At 47.8% G+C, this 14,584-nt stretch overlaps 2 protein-coding genes across 2 annotated transcripts in view; one reads left to right on the top strand and one right to left on the bottom strand.

Moving 5' to 3' along the window:
* The window catches only part of stpg1 (sperm-tail PG-rich repeat containing 1), a 129,107-nt gene extending 122,222 nt beyond the window's left edge, over positions 1 to 6,885 (bottom strand). The window contains exon 1 of the mRNA XM_072501131.1: positions 6,758 to 6,885. The gene's annotated coding sequence lies outside the window, so the exon portion shown is untranslated. The remainder of the gene's footprint in view (positions 1 to 6,757) is intronic.
* The window catches only part of rrm2l (ribonucleotide reductase M2 polypeptide), a 63,875-nt gene continuing 56,142 nt past the window's right edge, over positions 6,852 to 14,584 (top strand). Inside the window, exon 1 of the mRNA XM_072501130.1 lies at positions 6,852 to 6,976. The gene's annotated coding sequence lies outside the window, so the exon portion shown is untranslated. The remainder of the gene's footprint in view (positions 6,977 to 14,584) is intronic.

Here is a 14,584-nt window from a genome sequence, read left to right as displayed (position 1 = left end):
GTTGTTGCCATTACAGAGACCTTGTTGAGGGAAGGGCAGGATTGGCAGCTAAACGTTCCAGGATTTAGATGTTTCAGGCAAGAGGGGGATGTAAAAGGGGTGGCAGAGTTGCGCTACTGGTTAGGGAGGATGTCACAGCTGTACTACGGGAGAACACCTCAGAGGGCAGTGAGGCTATATAGGTAGAGATCAGGAATAAGAAGGGTGCAGTCACAATGTTGGGGGTTTACTACAGGCCTCCCAACAGCCAGCGGGAGATAGAGGAGCAGATAGGCAGACAGATTTTGGAAAAGAGTAAAAACAACAGGGTTGTGGTGATGGGAGACTTCCCATCAGACCCAATATTGACTGGGACTCACTTAGTGCCAGGGGCTTAGACGGGGCAGAGTTTGTAAGGAGCATCCAGGAGGGCGTCTTAAAACAATATGTCGACAGTCCAACTAGGGAAGGGGCGGTACTGGACCTGGTATTGGGGAATGAGCCCGGCCAGGTGGTAGAAGTTTCAGTAGGGGAGCATTTCGGGAACAGTGACCACAATTCTGTAAGTTTTAAAGTGCTGGTGGACAAGGGTAAGAGTGGTCCTAGGGTGAATGTGCTAAATTGGGGGAAGGCTAATTATAACAATATTAGGCGGGAACTGAAGAACCTAGATAGGGGGCAAATGTTTGAGGGCAAATCAACATCTGACATGTGGGAGGCTTTCAAGTGTCAGTTGAAAGGAGTTCAGGACCGGCATGTTCCTGTGAGGAAGAAGGATAAATACGGCAATTTTTGGGAACCTTGGATAACGAGAGATATTGTAGGCCTCGTCAAAAAGAAAAAGGAGGCATTTGTCAGGGCTAAAAGGCTGGGAACAGACGAAGCCTGTGTGGAATATAAGGAAAGTAGGAAGGAACTTAAGCAAGGAGTCAGGAGGGTTAGAAGGAGTCACGAAACGTCATTGGCAAATAGGGTTAAGGAAAATCCCAAGGCTTTTTACACGTACCTAAAAAGCAAGCGGGTAGCCAGGGAAAGGGTTGGCCCACTGAAGGATAGGCAAGGGAATCTATGTGTGGAGCCAGAGGAAATGGGCAAGGTACTAAATGAATACTTTGCATCAGTATTCACCAAAGAGAAGGAATTGGCAGATATTGAGTCTGGAGAAGGGTGTGTAGATAGCCTGGGTCACATTGAGATCCAAAAAGATGAGGTGTTGGGCGTCTTAAAAAATATTAAGGTAGATAAGTCCCCAGGGCCTGATGGGATCTACCCCAGAATATTGAAGGAGGCTGGAGAGGAAATTGCTGGACAGGATCTACTTCCATTTGGAAGCAAATGGACATATTAGTGAGAGGCAGCATGGTTTTGTGAAGGGGAGGTCGTGTCTCACTAACTTGATAGAGTTTTTCGAAGAGGTCACAAAGATGATTGATGCAGGTAGGGCAGTGGATGTTGTCTATATGGATTTCAGTAAGGCCTTTGACAAGGTCCCTCATGGTAGACTAGTACAAAAGGTGAAGTCACACGGGATCAGGGGTGAGCTGGCAAGGTGGATACAGAACTGGCTAGGTCATAGAAGGCAGAGAGTAGCAATGGAAGGATGCTTTTCTAATTGGAGGGCTGTGACCAGTGGTGTTCCGCAGGGATCAGTGCTGGGACCTTTGCTCTTTGTAGTATATATAAATGATTTGGAGGAAAATGTAACTGGTCTGATTAGTAAGTTTGCAGACGACACAAAGGTTGGTGGAATTGCGGATAGCGATCAGGACTGTCAGATGATACAGCAGGATTTAGATTGTTTGGAGACTTGGGCGGAGAGATGGCAGATGGAGTTTAATCCGGACAAATGTGAGGTAATGCATTTTGGAAGGTCTAATGCAGGTAGGGAATATACAGTGAATGGTAGAACCCTCAAGAATATTGAAAGTCAGAGAGACCTAGGTGTACAGGTCCACAGGTCACTGAAAGGAGCAACACAGGTGGAGAAGGTAGTCAAGAAGGCATAAGGCATGCTTGCCTTCATTGGCCGGGGCATTGAGTATAAGAATTGGCAAGTCAAGTTGCAGCTGTATAGAACCTTAGTTAGGCCACACTTGGAGTATAGTGTTCAATTCTGGTCACCACACTACCAGAAGGATGTGGAGGCTTTAGAGAGGGTGCAGAAGAGATTTACCAGAATGTTACCTGGTATGGAGGGCATTAGCTATGAGGAGCGGTTGAATAAACTCGGTTTGTTCTCACTGGAACGACGGAGGTTGAGGGGCGACCTGATAGAGGTCTACAAAATTATGAGGGGCATAGACAGAGTGGATAGTCAGAGGCTTTTCCCCAGGGTAGAGGGGTCAATTACTAGGGGGCATAGGTTTAAGGTGAGAGGGGCAAGGTTTAGAGTAGATGTACGAGGCAAGTATTTTACACAGAGTGTAGTGGGTGCCTGGAACTCGCTACCGGAGGAGGTGGTGGAAGCAGGGACGATAGTGACATTTAAGGGGCATCTTGACAAATACATGAATAGGATGGGAATAGAGGGATACGGACCCAGGAAGTGTAGAAGATTGCAGTTTAGTCGGGCAGCATGGTCGGCACGGGCTTGGAGGGCCGAAGGGCCTGTTCCTGTGCTGCATATTTCTTTGTTCTTTGTTCTTTGTTTAACAATGCCACTCCCCCTCCTCTTTTACCTCCCTCCCTATTCTTCTGAAAACATCTAAACGCCGGAACCATTCCTGCCCCTGTGAATTCCATGTCTCCGTAATGGCCACAACATCATAGTTCCAAGTACTAATCCATGTTCTAAGTTCATCGCCCTTATTCCTGACACTCCTTGCATTGAAGCAGACACACTTTAACCCATTCCACTGAGTGCAACTTTGCCCTATCAACTGTCTATCCTTCCTCACAGACTTGCTGCATACTATTTCTGCTTGTTTAACAGCTACCCTATCCTCTGATCCATAACTCTGGCACCCATCCCCCTGCCAAACTAGTTTCAACCCTCCTGAAGAGCTCTAGCAAACCACCCACCCAGGATATTGGTGCCCCTCCAGTTTAGGTGCAATCCATCCTTCATGTACATGTCCCACCTTCCCCAGAAGATATCCCAATGATCCACATATCTGAAGCCTTCCCTCCTGCACCAGCCCTGTAGCCACGTGTTCAGCTGCACTCACTCTCTGTTCCTTGCCTCACTTGCACGTGGCGCCGGTCGCAATCCTGAGATCACTACTCTGCTTGTCCTGCTCTTTTGCTTCCAACCTAACTCCCTAAAATCACTTTTTAGATCCTCATCCCTTTTCTTGGCTATGTCGTTGGTGCCTACGTGCACCACGACTTCTGGTTGCTCCCCCTCTCCCTTAAGAATTCTGTAGACTCTATCAGAAACATCCCTGGCCCTGGCACCCGGGAGGCAACGTACCTTCCGCGAGTCTCAATCGCGACCACAGAATCTCCTATCCATTCCCCTAACCTTTGAGTCTCCTATCATTATTGCTTTTCCATTCTCCCCCTTCCCTTCTGAGCCACAGAGCCAGGCTCAATGCCAGAGACCTGGCCGCTAGGGCTTTCCCCTGGTAGGTCACTCCCCCCCCCAACAGCATCCAAAACGGTATACTTGTTTTGAAGGGGAACGGCTACGAGGGATCCCTGCACTGTCTGCCTGTTTGTTTTCTTTCCCCTGACAGTAATCCAGCTACTCTTGTCCTGTACCTTGGGTGTGGCTACCTCCCTGTAACTTTTCTCTATCACCCCCTCTGCCTCCTGGATGATCCGAAGTTCATCCAGCTCCAGCTCCAGTTCCCTAACGCGGTCTCTGAGGAGCTGGAGTTGGGTGCACTTCCTGCAGGTGTAGTCAGCGGGGACACCGGTGGTATCCCTCAACACCCACATCCTACAGGAGGAGCATGCAACTGCCCTAGCCTCCATCCCCTCTAACCTTACAGAATGTAGCTGCCCTGTGGACCAACTGGAACTCCGCCCTTTGACTCTGCTCCCAGTCAGCTGCACGCTCTGTAAACTCCCGGCTCCCTTCTCGCTCTTTGAGGAAATGAAATGAAAGGAGCGCCTTGCTCCCTCCTCACCTAACTCCCTCAGTCACCAAACTCGAACTATAGCACTCAAATGCACCCAAATCCAGCACGCAGTGCAAACAAAATCTGCATTGTAGCTGGCTCACCTTTATACTGTGACTCTAACCTCTGAAAACTGGCCTAATCCAATTAACCAATTAACAAGCTCCAGTTGCAAGTAGCTGCAAGTAGAACTTTTGTTTAAAGCTGATTGAAAATTCACCTTCTTCTAAACCACCTTTTAAGTCATTTAACTAAATAAAAGAAAGACTAGACTTTAGATAAAAATGTACCCTTAATATCCCTCAGTCACCAAACTCTCACTATAGCACTCAAATGCACCCAAATTCAGCACTCAGTGCAAAAAAAAAATTGATTAATGTCTAATTAACCAATCACCTGTTAAGTGACTGACCCTTTCCTGAATGAATCAAAGGGATCTCAGCTGAGAATTAGAACAAATGAAAGTAAATAAGGGGCTAATCTATAGATAAAGATTCCCTTAAGAATGTGATCCATATGACTGATTATGAGAAGAACGTTAGCCTTCCAAGATTCCTGAAGCATCGTGAAAATTACTTTTAAAGTCTTTGTTGAAATTACTTTGATTTTGTAAGACTTTTCTGGAATTATTCTTAATTTAAAGCTTTTTTACTCTCGTATCTCAAGGACTTTTCTGTGTACTCAAAGGCTTTGCAATTTAATTTTGTTCAAATGTATTGAGTGAATTCTTCAAAGATAAAGAATGCTTTGTATACCTCTTCAATCGGACTGAGTACCTTATCCCGAGTAGAGGTAAGAGGACCTTTCATCCTCTCTTGATCTCTAGCCATTCAGATAATAACCTGCCTTCCTGTTTTGGCTACCAAAGTGGATAACCTCACATATATCCACGTTATACTGCATCTGCCATGCATTTGCCCACTCACTCAGCTTGTTCAAATCACACTGAAGCATCTCTGCATCCTCTTCGCAGCTCACCTTCCCACCCAGCTTTGTGTTCCCTGCAAAATACTCATGTACTCTATTTTCCCCTCTTAATCAATCCCTTGGTCCTCATTTGCTGAGTTCAAAACTGCTTCCAATCCTCAGGTCTGTTGTTTATTCTGGCCGATTTGTATGTCTCTTTCTTGGATCTAATACTATCTCACATTTCCCTTGAAAGCATGGTTTGGCCTCCTTCCCGTTTTACTTTTGTGCCGGACAGGAATAAACAATTGTTGCAGTTCCCTCATGCACTCCTTGAATGTTTGCCATTGCCTTTCCACCAGCATCCTTTAAGTAATGTTCCCCAATCCATCATGATCAAGTCATTCCTCATACCATCATAGTTTCCCTTATTTAGATTCAGGACCTCGTCTCAGAATCAACTATGTCACTCTCCATCTTGATGAAGAATTCTATCATATTATGGCTGCTCATCCCCAAGGGGCCTTGCATAACCAGATTGACAATTATTCCTTTCTCATTACACAATAAACATAATCTCTGTGTCCTCTGGCAATACTTCCACGTCTACCCTTGCACTGTGTACCTGCCCACAACAACCCCCCCCCCCCCCCCCCATTCCCCCCCCCCCCCTCAACAGGAGAACAGATTCAACGGGCTGCTTTAGCACACTGGGCTAAATCGCTGGCTTTTAAAGCAGACCAAGGCAGGCCAGCAGCACGGTTCGATTCCCGTACCAGCCTCCCAAACAGGCGCCGGAATGTGGCGACTAGGGGCTTTTCACGGTAACTTCATTGAAGCCTACTTGTGACAATAAGCGATTTTCATTCATTCATTTCATTCATGTTCACATGTTGAATCAATTGAGAGTTACAATAAAAACAGTGAGTAGTGTGATGAACTATAGAGTCAAAAAAAGTGTTAAGACAGGTCAGAGGAAGTCTTTAAACTGCACAATAGTCTGATCAGACCTTGAGTACTGTGTCTTATTCTGATTGTCTAAAAATAGCAGAGGCACACCGGCACTGGGGTAATTCAGAGAAAACCCATTTCCTAGTGGCTTGGGGTCTAAGTGAGGTGGAAAGACTGGACAAGCTTGGACTTTCAACCTTGGAAACAAGGCATCGATATGGCATTTTGAATGCACATACTGAGAGGATAAAGGAATCTCCATCTGAAACACTATCCTAAATTAAACCCTGGGAGTAGGACAGGAGTTATAGACTCAAAGCTGCAAAAGTTGGCAGGAGGATTAGTGTTAGGAAGGTGCGTCTCAATTCAGAGAGCGATCAGCATGTGTTATAGGCAGAACTGTAGAGGCAAAATTAGGGGAATTATTTAGGGACCAACTAACTCCATTTAGGCACTGTAGGTGTGCAACGGATGGGCGAATTAAGATTGGCCTAATGACCTTCATCATTCATAAGTCTTAGGATCTGGAGGAGCCAATTCCTACAGAAAAAGAGTGGAAAATGTTGGCAAGAAGTAAAAAGATTTTATTTGTTATACTTGGGAGGCACGTTTTGATTTATATATACATATATATAAAAACTACTGATTTATCTCCACTGAATTATTTATGCATTTCCAAACGTGTGAGTTTTGTAAAAAAAAAAAATCCACTTTGTGACATTCTGTTCGCTTGAACACCTGTGACTCCTAAATTTAAATCTTTGCGGTGACTAAGCTATCAAAACATCATAGAACAAGCGCATTTCTGGTGCTCGAACCCCCAAGCCCCCCACTCCAGCGCCGGAAGCGCCTCTTACCTGTGATTTTTTGCCCCCACTGAATTTTCGCTCCTTCCGGCTGCTCTTCATTTCGCAACAGCAGCTCATTGTTGACATTGGTCTCCAAGGCAACCGCTCAGCCAGCCAGCCCTTCACCTCTTTTATTCAATAAGACAATAGCCTTCCTTCTGGAACATGTGAAATGCGTCCTGCCTCCGCCAAACCATCCTCCCCGCTGTGGGCGATCCCTGCATTAAGGTACAGGATTGTGTGCTGTGGGAATAAAGCTACCGAATATTAACCAGTGTAAAAGGATATGGGAGTTATTACTATTCTTATTTACGTCTGAATAGATTAGGATATATTTTACACTGCTATATTGAATGTCCCTGTCGGTTCACTGTCGAATGATCCAATTAATCCCAACTATTTTGATTTTAAATTCCAACTATTCTGATTTCTAATTAATTCCCCCCCCCCCCCCCCCCCCCCCTTACCCACTGGAATATGCTGTCACCTGCATTTCAGGTCACAATTCACTGTATATAAAACAAAATGGTGCCTCAATTTGCCTCTTCTTCTGGCAAATACCTCTGAGTTCCCTGGTTACCGACCCTCCTGCCATGGGAAACTTCCTCCTGATTTGTTTTATCAAATTTCCTCTCGATCTTCACTGGAAGAAGAAAGAAGGCTGAAGCCTGATCCCGGAGGGACTCTGGGTGAATGTCGAGGAGAAAGAAAGAAGGTTCAAGAAAGTTTGGTAAAAAAAAAGTTCTCTCCCCCTTTTTTAAAAAAAAAGAAGAATTCAGATTGATGAAGGACAGGAGGGTGAAGGGGGAGAGAGGAGAAAAGAGAGAAGATAAAAAACAATGAGCCGCTAAAGGATGCGAAGAGCAGCGTAGAATAAAGGAGGAAACGCGGGTTCGCCGCTGAAGGAGAAGACAAGCAAAAGTGTTGACAGGATGGCGGAAGCCTAACTGCAAGGCAGGGCCGCACTACTTACAGTGGAGAAGATGACCGAGGTGATGGCGGTGGAGCTGGAAAAACAGTTTGCGAGGCACATGGAGGCCTTGAGGAAGGAGACGGCGGGCCCGTTGAAGTCATTGGTGGAGGAGGCAATTGCCCCGGTGAAGGTGGCGGTGGCAAAGGCATCGGCCGACGTGAGAGAGCAGGGCGAGAAGATGAAGGAAGTGGAGCAGGCCGTGTCACGACACAGCGACCAGGTCACCTCGATGGGGGACGGGCTGCGGAGGGTGGTGGAGGTTAACAGAGGACTCCGAGCAAAGCTTGAAGACTTGGAAAACCGCTCAAGGTGGCACAATTTGAGAATTGTGGGATTGCCCAAGGGGACAGAGGGCCCAAGGCCAACACAATACTTTGCTAAGAAGTTGGCGGAGCTGATGGGGGAGAGTGAGAACCCCTCCCCATCAGCTGCCAAGGGCAGTAATTATCTGCTTCCATAAGTTTTGCATGAAGGAGAAGGTATTAAGCTGGGCGGAGCAGAAGCGTGAGGTGCTGTGGCATGGTACTGCGGTTCGGATCTACCAGGACTTGACGGTGTAGTTGGCAAAAAGACGAGCGGCGTTTGGGTGAGTGAAGGCGGCATTGTGCAAGAAGGGGGTGCGATTTGGTATTGTGTACCTGGCGAAGTTGAGGGTAACGTATAACGCCAAATACTTTTATTTTGAGACAGCGGAGGTAGCTGAGGCGTTCGTGAGGGCAGAAGGCTTGGGACAGACGTGAGGAGCTGAACTGGAAGAGAGACTGTGGACTGTGTTTGAGCAGCTGAAAAATGTATAAATGTTACAAATTTCTTTTTACTGATTTGTATTGTAATTTACTTCTCTTTGCATTGTTACCGAGTTCAAGTTAATGGTGGGTTGATTGGCGTTCTGTGTTGGGACGGTTAGATGTTATGTTAATGAATTGTAGGGGTTGGATTGTTGGGTTTGTTTTGTTGTTTCTTTCTCTGGGACTGGGTGGAAGGGGGCGATATGTCTTGGCGGGGGGAGCCACCCGCGCTAGCTAACTAAAGTCAGCTCGTGAACGGGGTGAGGTGGGAGGAGGGCTGCGGACGTTGGAGCCTGGATAGCAGGCTTCAATGGGCCTAGGAGGCGAGCGAGAGGGGGGGAAGGGATGGATGTTGGGGGATGTTGTTTCAGGAGGAAATGTAGGGGGGGTTCTTGGAGGGGGGAAGGGGTTCAATGTTAACAATAGACAGGGGGGGGTCAGGCTTATAGGGCAGGGCCCGGTGGTATGATGATGGTGGATAAGAAAGGGGGGGGGGGTGATAGTCACGTGGAACGTGAGATGGCTAGGAGGTCCGGTCAAGAGGTCAAGGGTGCTTGCGCATCTTAAAAGTTTGAAAGCCGATGTAGCAATGCTGCAGGAGACTCACTTGAGGGTGAAGGACCAGGTGAGACTTCAAAAGGGCTGGGTTAGCCAAGTGTTTCACTCCGGATTTGATGGAAAGGCTCGAGGGGTAGCGGTGTTGGTCAGCAAAAGGGTACGCTTCCAGGTGGAGAAGGTGGTGGCAGATCAGGGGGGTAGATATGTGATTGTGGCAGGGGAGCTGGAGGGGAGATTAGTGGCGCTGTTAAGTGTATACGGTCCCAATTGGGACGATGTGGGATTCGCGAGAAAGGTGTTTGGGGCCATCCCCGACTTGGACACACATGAGCTGATTGTGGGGGGGGGACTGGAACTTGGTGCAGGAGCCAAGGTTGGACAGATCACGGCCGCACTCGCTGGTCCCATCAGGGGGGGGCGAAGGCGCTGGCTGGGCTAATGGTGGAAATGGGAGGGGTGGACCCTTGGAGGTTCCTGCACCCATGGGAACGGGAGTACTCTTTTTTCTCAGCAGTCCATAAGGTATGCTCGCGGATCAACTTTTTTATGGTGGGAAAGGCTTTGCTGGCTGGAGTCAAGGGGTCGGAATACTCTGCAATTGCAGTGTCAGATCACGCTCCACATTGGGTGGATATGGTGCTGGAGAAGGGGGTTACGCAGAGACCGGGGTGGAAACTGGATATGGGGCTTTTGGGGAACCAAGTATTCTGTGAGAAAATTGAAAAGGTAATTAAGGAATATGTAGGTTTCAATTGTACGGGTGAGGTGTCGAAGGCAGTCGTCTGGGAGGCTCTAAAGGCGGTGGTGAGGGGTGAGGTGATTTTGTTTAAGGCCAGAGTGGATAAAGAGGAGAGGTTGGAGCGGCAGAGGGTAATAGATGAGAAGTTGGAGGTAGACAGGAGGTATGCAGAAGATGGGGACCCAGCAAAGCTGGAAAAGTGGAAGGAACTACAGGCGAGCTTCGACCGACGGTCCACCAGGAAGGCGGTGCACCAACTGAGACGAGCAAGGAGTGCAGCTTATGAACATGGGGATAAGGAGGGAGGCAGCGGCAAGGGAAATTCTTCAGGTGAGGGATAGGGCAGGGAAGTTGGTGGTGGCTCCGGTGCTGATTAACAAGGGTTTTGAGGAGTTTTATGAGAGGTTGTACAGGTCAGAGCCACCCGGGGGAGACCGTGAGATGCAGGAATTTCTAGATAGGTTGGAGTACTGCGGGTATTTGGGTCTTTCTCGGGGCACAAGCTGAACCTGGACAAGAGTGAGTACTTTGTGGTGTCTTGGCCGAGGGTGGGGTCAGGGGTGGGGGGGCGGCCATTTTGTAGGGCAGGGACTCACTTTAGGTATCTGGGGCTGCAGGTTGCCCGGGAGTGGGGGAGGCTTCGCAGGTATAACATCACTAGTTTGGTGGGGAGAGTGAAAGCCGATCTGGCAAGGTGGGACGGCCTTCCTCCGTCACTGGCGGGTCGGGTACAGGCGGTTAAAATGAATGTGTTGCCGCGATTTCTGTTTATTTTTCAATGCCTACCGATTTTCCTGCCAAAGTCTTTTTTCAGGGAGATTGAGGGAAGGATTACCTCGTTCATATGGGAAGGGTAGGTGGCCAGAGTGAGAAAGGTGCTGTTGCAGAGGGGAAGGCAGGCAGGGGGTTTGGGTCTCCCGAACCTGATGTACTACTACTGGGCGGCGAATGTGGAGAAGGTGCGGAGCTGGGTCAGAGGGTTTGATTCCCAGTGGGTCAGAATGGAGGAGAGTTTGTGCAGGGGGTCGGGGCTGAAAGCACTAGCAACAGTGCCGCTCCCGATAGCTCCGGGGAAATATTCAGGGAGTCCGGTAATAGTAGCTTCATTGAAAATCTGGAGGCAGTTTCGCCAACACTTCGGGTTGGGGGCAGGGTCAAGGGAAATGCCGATTCGGGGGAACCACAGATTTGAGCCAGGGAGGTGGGATGGAAGTTTTCGGAAATGGGAATAGAAGGGGATTAAGACGCTAAAAGATTTGTTTCTTCGGGGTCGGTTTGCAGGATTGAGGGAGCTGGAAGCGAAGTATGGGCTGGAGCAGGGAGAAGTGTTTAGGTACATGCAGGTTCGGGATTTTGCCAGGAAGGAGATACAGAGCTTCCCAGAGGAACCGGCCTCCACATTGCTGGAGGAGGTGCTGACGACAATGGGACTGGAGAAGGGGGCAGTGTCAGCGGTGGACGGAGCTATTTTGGAAGAGGATAAGGCACCACTGGAAGGGATCAAAGCGAAGTGGGAGAAAGAGATGGGAGAGGTTATAGAGGAGGGGGTCTGGTGTAAGGTGCTCTGGAGAGTGAATGCCGCCACCTCATGTGCGAGGTTGGGCCTAATACCGCTGAAGGTGGTATATAGAGCACACCTCACGAGGGCGAGGCTGAGCTGATGTTTTGAAGGAGTAGAAGATGTGTGTGAGCATTGTGGGGGGGGCCCACTAATCACGTTCATATGTTTTGGTCCTGTCCAAAGCTAGGGGAGTACTGGACGGAGGTGTTTAGGGTAATTTCCAAGGCGGTGCGCGTGAAACTGGACCCGGGTCCCCGGGAAGCCATATTCGGGGTGTCGGACCAGCCAGGGTTGGAAACAGGTGCGGAGGCAGATATCATAGCCTTCGCCTCGTTGATCGCCCGAAGGCGGATCCTGCTGCCTCTCCACCCTGTGCCCTGGCGTGGCGGAGGGACCTGTTGGAATACTTGACCCTTGAGAAGGTTAAGTTCGAACTGAGGGGAAGCTTGGAGGGGTTCTACAATTCATGGGCACTATTTATTATGCACTTTCAAGAACTAGATAACATCGAACATTAGTTGGGGGGGGAGGGGGGCTATGTATATTAAGGGTGATCCCTGATTCCTTGTCATTTGTTTATGTAATCATGCGGGCTGATGTTTGGGGGTTGGTGGGAGGATAGGAGCATTGTTATTGTTATGGGGATTGACATATATGTTGCTGGTTCTTGTTTATTGTTGCTGGATGTAAATTCGGGAGAAAATGTGAAAAAGGAGAATAAAAATATATTTTTTAAAAAATTAACTAAAACTGGAACAAAAATTCAAGATTAGTGATAGATTGTCATTGACCCACCTGGTTCACTAACGCCCTTCCAGGAAGAAAATTTGCCATCCTTACCTGGTCTGCATAGTAAGTGGATGAGGCTCAAATGTCCACGGAAATGACCCAGCAAGCCACTCAGTGTATCAAACCACTAAGGAAAACAACAATTATAAAATAGAAGGGCCACGCAGCTTTGGCCTACGTTATCGAAAAAAGGGCATACCTAGCCCAGTCAATCCTTCATGTCCTCCTCACTAATGTCTGTGCAGAACAATCCCATTTATCTTTTTAAAAATAAATTTAGAGTACCCAATTGTTTTATTCCAATTAAGGGGCAATTTAGTGTGGCCAATCCATCTAACCTGCACATCTTTTGGGTTTTGGGATGAAACCTACGCAGACACGGGGAGAATGTGCAAACTCTACACAGACAATGACCCGGGGCTGGGATCCAACCCGCGTCCTCAGCGCCGTAGGCAGCAGTGCTAACCACTGTGCCACCATGCCGCCCAGTCCCACAGAATAGTCAAGCCACATTCACGGAATCATATCTTTCAGTGAATGTCTCTGACTGCTCCATCATAATTTCTTTGTATGCCTTTTCTCACTGCCAGCACAGTGACATAGACTCTGGAGGTAGTACCCCTTGAAGTCCGCAACATTGAATCTGGACCCCACGAAGTCTCATGGCATCAGATCAAACATGTTTGAGGAAAACTGCTGATTATCACCTACCGCCGTCCCTTAACTAATGAATCAGTACTCCTCCAATTGAACACAAAAAACAAAATCTGTGAATGCTGGAAATCTGAAATAGAAACCTGAATAAACAGAGAAAGAAACAAGGTTAATGTCTCATGTCTGTTACTGGCCATTAACCCTGTCTGTGCCTCTCTGCTCAGATGCTTCCAGAGCAGCTGAGTTATTTCAGCATTTGCTCTTTTCAGTCCTTCAATTGAACAACACTTCAAAGAAGCACTGAGGGTGGCAAGGACATAGACGGTACTTTGAGTTGGGATTTCAATGTCCATCACCAGGAGTAGCTCGGTAGCATCACTACTGACCGAGCTAGCTGAGTCCTAAAGACATAGCTGCCAGACTGGACCTGCAGCAGGTACTGAGGGAAACAAAAAATACTTTCCCTCATCCTCAATATCTACCTGTAGCAGATGCATATGCCCATGAAAATATTCATAGGAGTAACCACTGCATAGTCCTTGTGCAGACAACATGCCACCTTCATTCTGAGAGCACCTTCCACTGTACAATGAGGCACTTACCACTGTGCTAAATGGGATAGATTCAGACAGATCCTGCAACTCAAAATGAGACATCCATGAGATGCTGGCGACCATCATCAGCAGCAGATTTGTATTCCGCTACAATCTTTAACCTCGTGGCTGGCCTATGCCTCAATCTACCATTATTATCAAGTATGAACTGCCCTGGTTCAATGATGAGTATAGGAGTATAGGAGGGCATGCCACGAGCAGCATCAATTGACACAAACTTGAGGTGTCAACCTGGTGAAATTACAACACAGGACTTCATACATACAAAAGAGCAGAAATAGCATTTTAAAGATAGAGCTAAGTGATCCCACAACCAATGGATCAGATCAAAGCTTTGCATTCCTGCCATTCCTGCATTCTAGTCATGAATAGTGGCGGACAATTATAAAACTAACGGAAAGAGGAGGAGGCACTTTGAACATGCCCATTCTCAATGAGCCCAGCTCACGAGGGCAAACAACAAGGTTGAATGGCGGAGCAGACTCAATGGGCTGAGTGGCCTAATTCTGCTCCTATGTCTTATTTGCAATAATCTTCAGCCAGAAGAGCCTCCTCCAGAGGCCCCACTATCACAGAAATCAGTCTTCAGTCAATTTGATTAACCTCACATGATATCAAGAAATGGCTGAGTGCATTGGATGCAACAAAGGCTAAGGACCTGAGTAACTGTAGTGTTGAAGACCTATGTTCCAGAATTGGCCATACCTCTAATCAAGATGTTCTAGCACAGTTACAACATTGTCATCTACCCAACAGAGTGGAAAATTGCCTCGATATGGCCTACCCACAAAAAGAAGAAGAATTCTAATCCGGCCAATTCCTTCCCCACCAGTCTACTTTTAATCAGCACAGAATCATAGAATTTACAGTGCAGAAGGAGGCCATTTGGCCCATCAAGTCTGCACTGGCCCTTAGAACGAGCACCCCACCCAAGTCCATGCCTCCATCCCATCCCTGTAAGCCAGTAACCCCACCTAACCTTTTGGACACAAAGGACAATTTATCATGGCCAATCCACGTAACCTGCACATCTTTGGACTGTGGGAGGAAACCGGAGCACCCGGAGGAAACTCACACAGACACAGGGAGAACGTGCAGACTCCGCACAAACAGTGACCCAAGCCAGGAATCGAACCTGGGATCCTGGCGCTGTGAAGCCA

This window comes from Scyliorhinus torazame, chromosome 1 (genome assembly GCF_047496885.1).
Source record: "Scyliorhinus torazame isolate Kashiwa2021f chromosome 1, sScyTor2.1, whole genome shotgun sequence".
NCBI lineage: Eukaryota > Metazoa > Chordata > Chondrichthyes > Carcharhiniformes > Scyliorhinidae > Scyliorhinus > Scyliorhinus torazame.
This window is presented reverse-complemented; position numbering and strand designations above follow the sequence as displayed.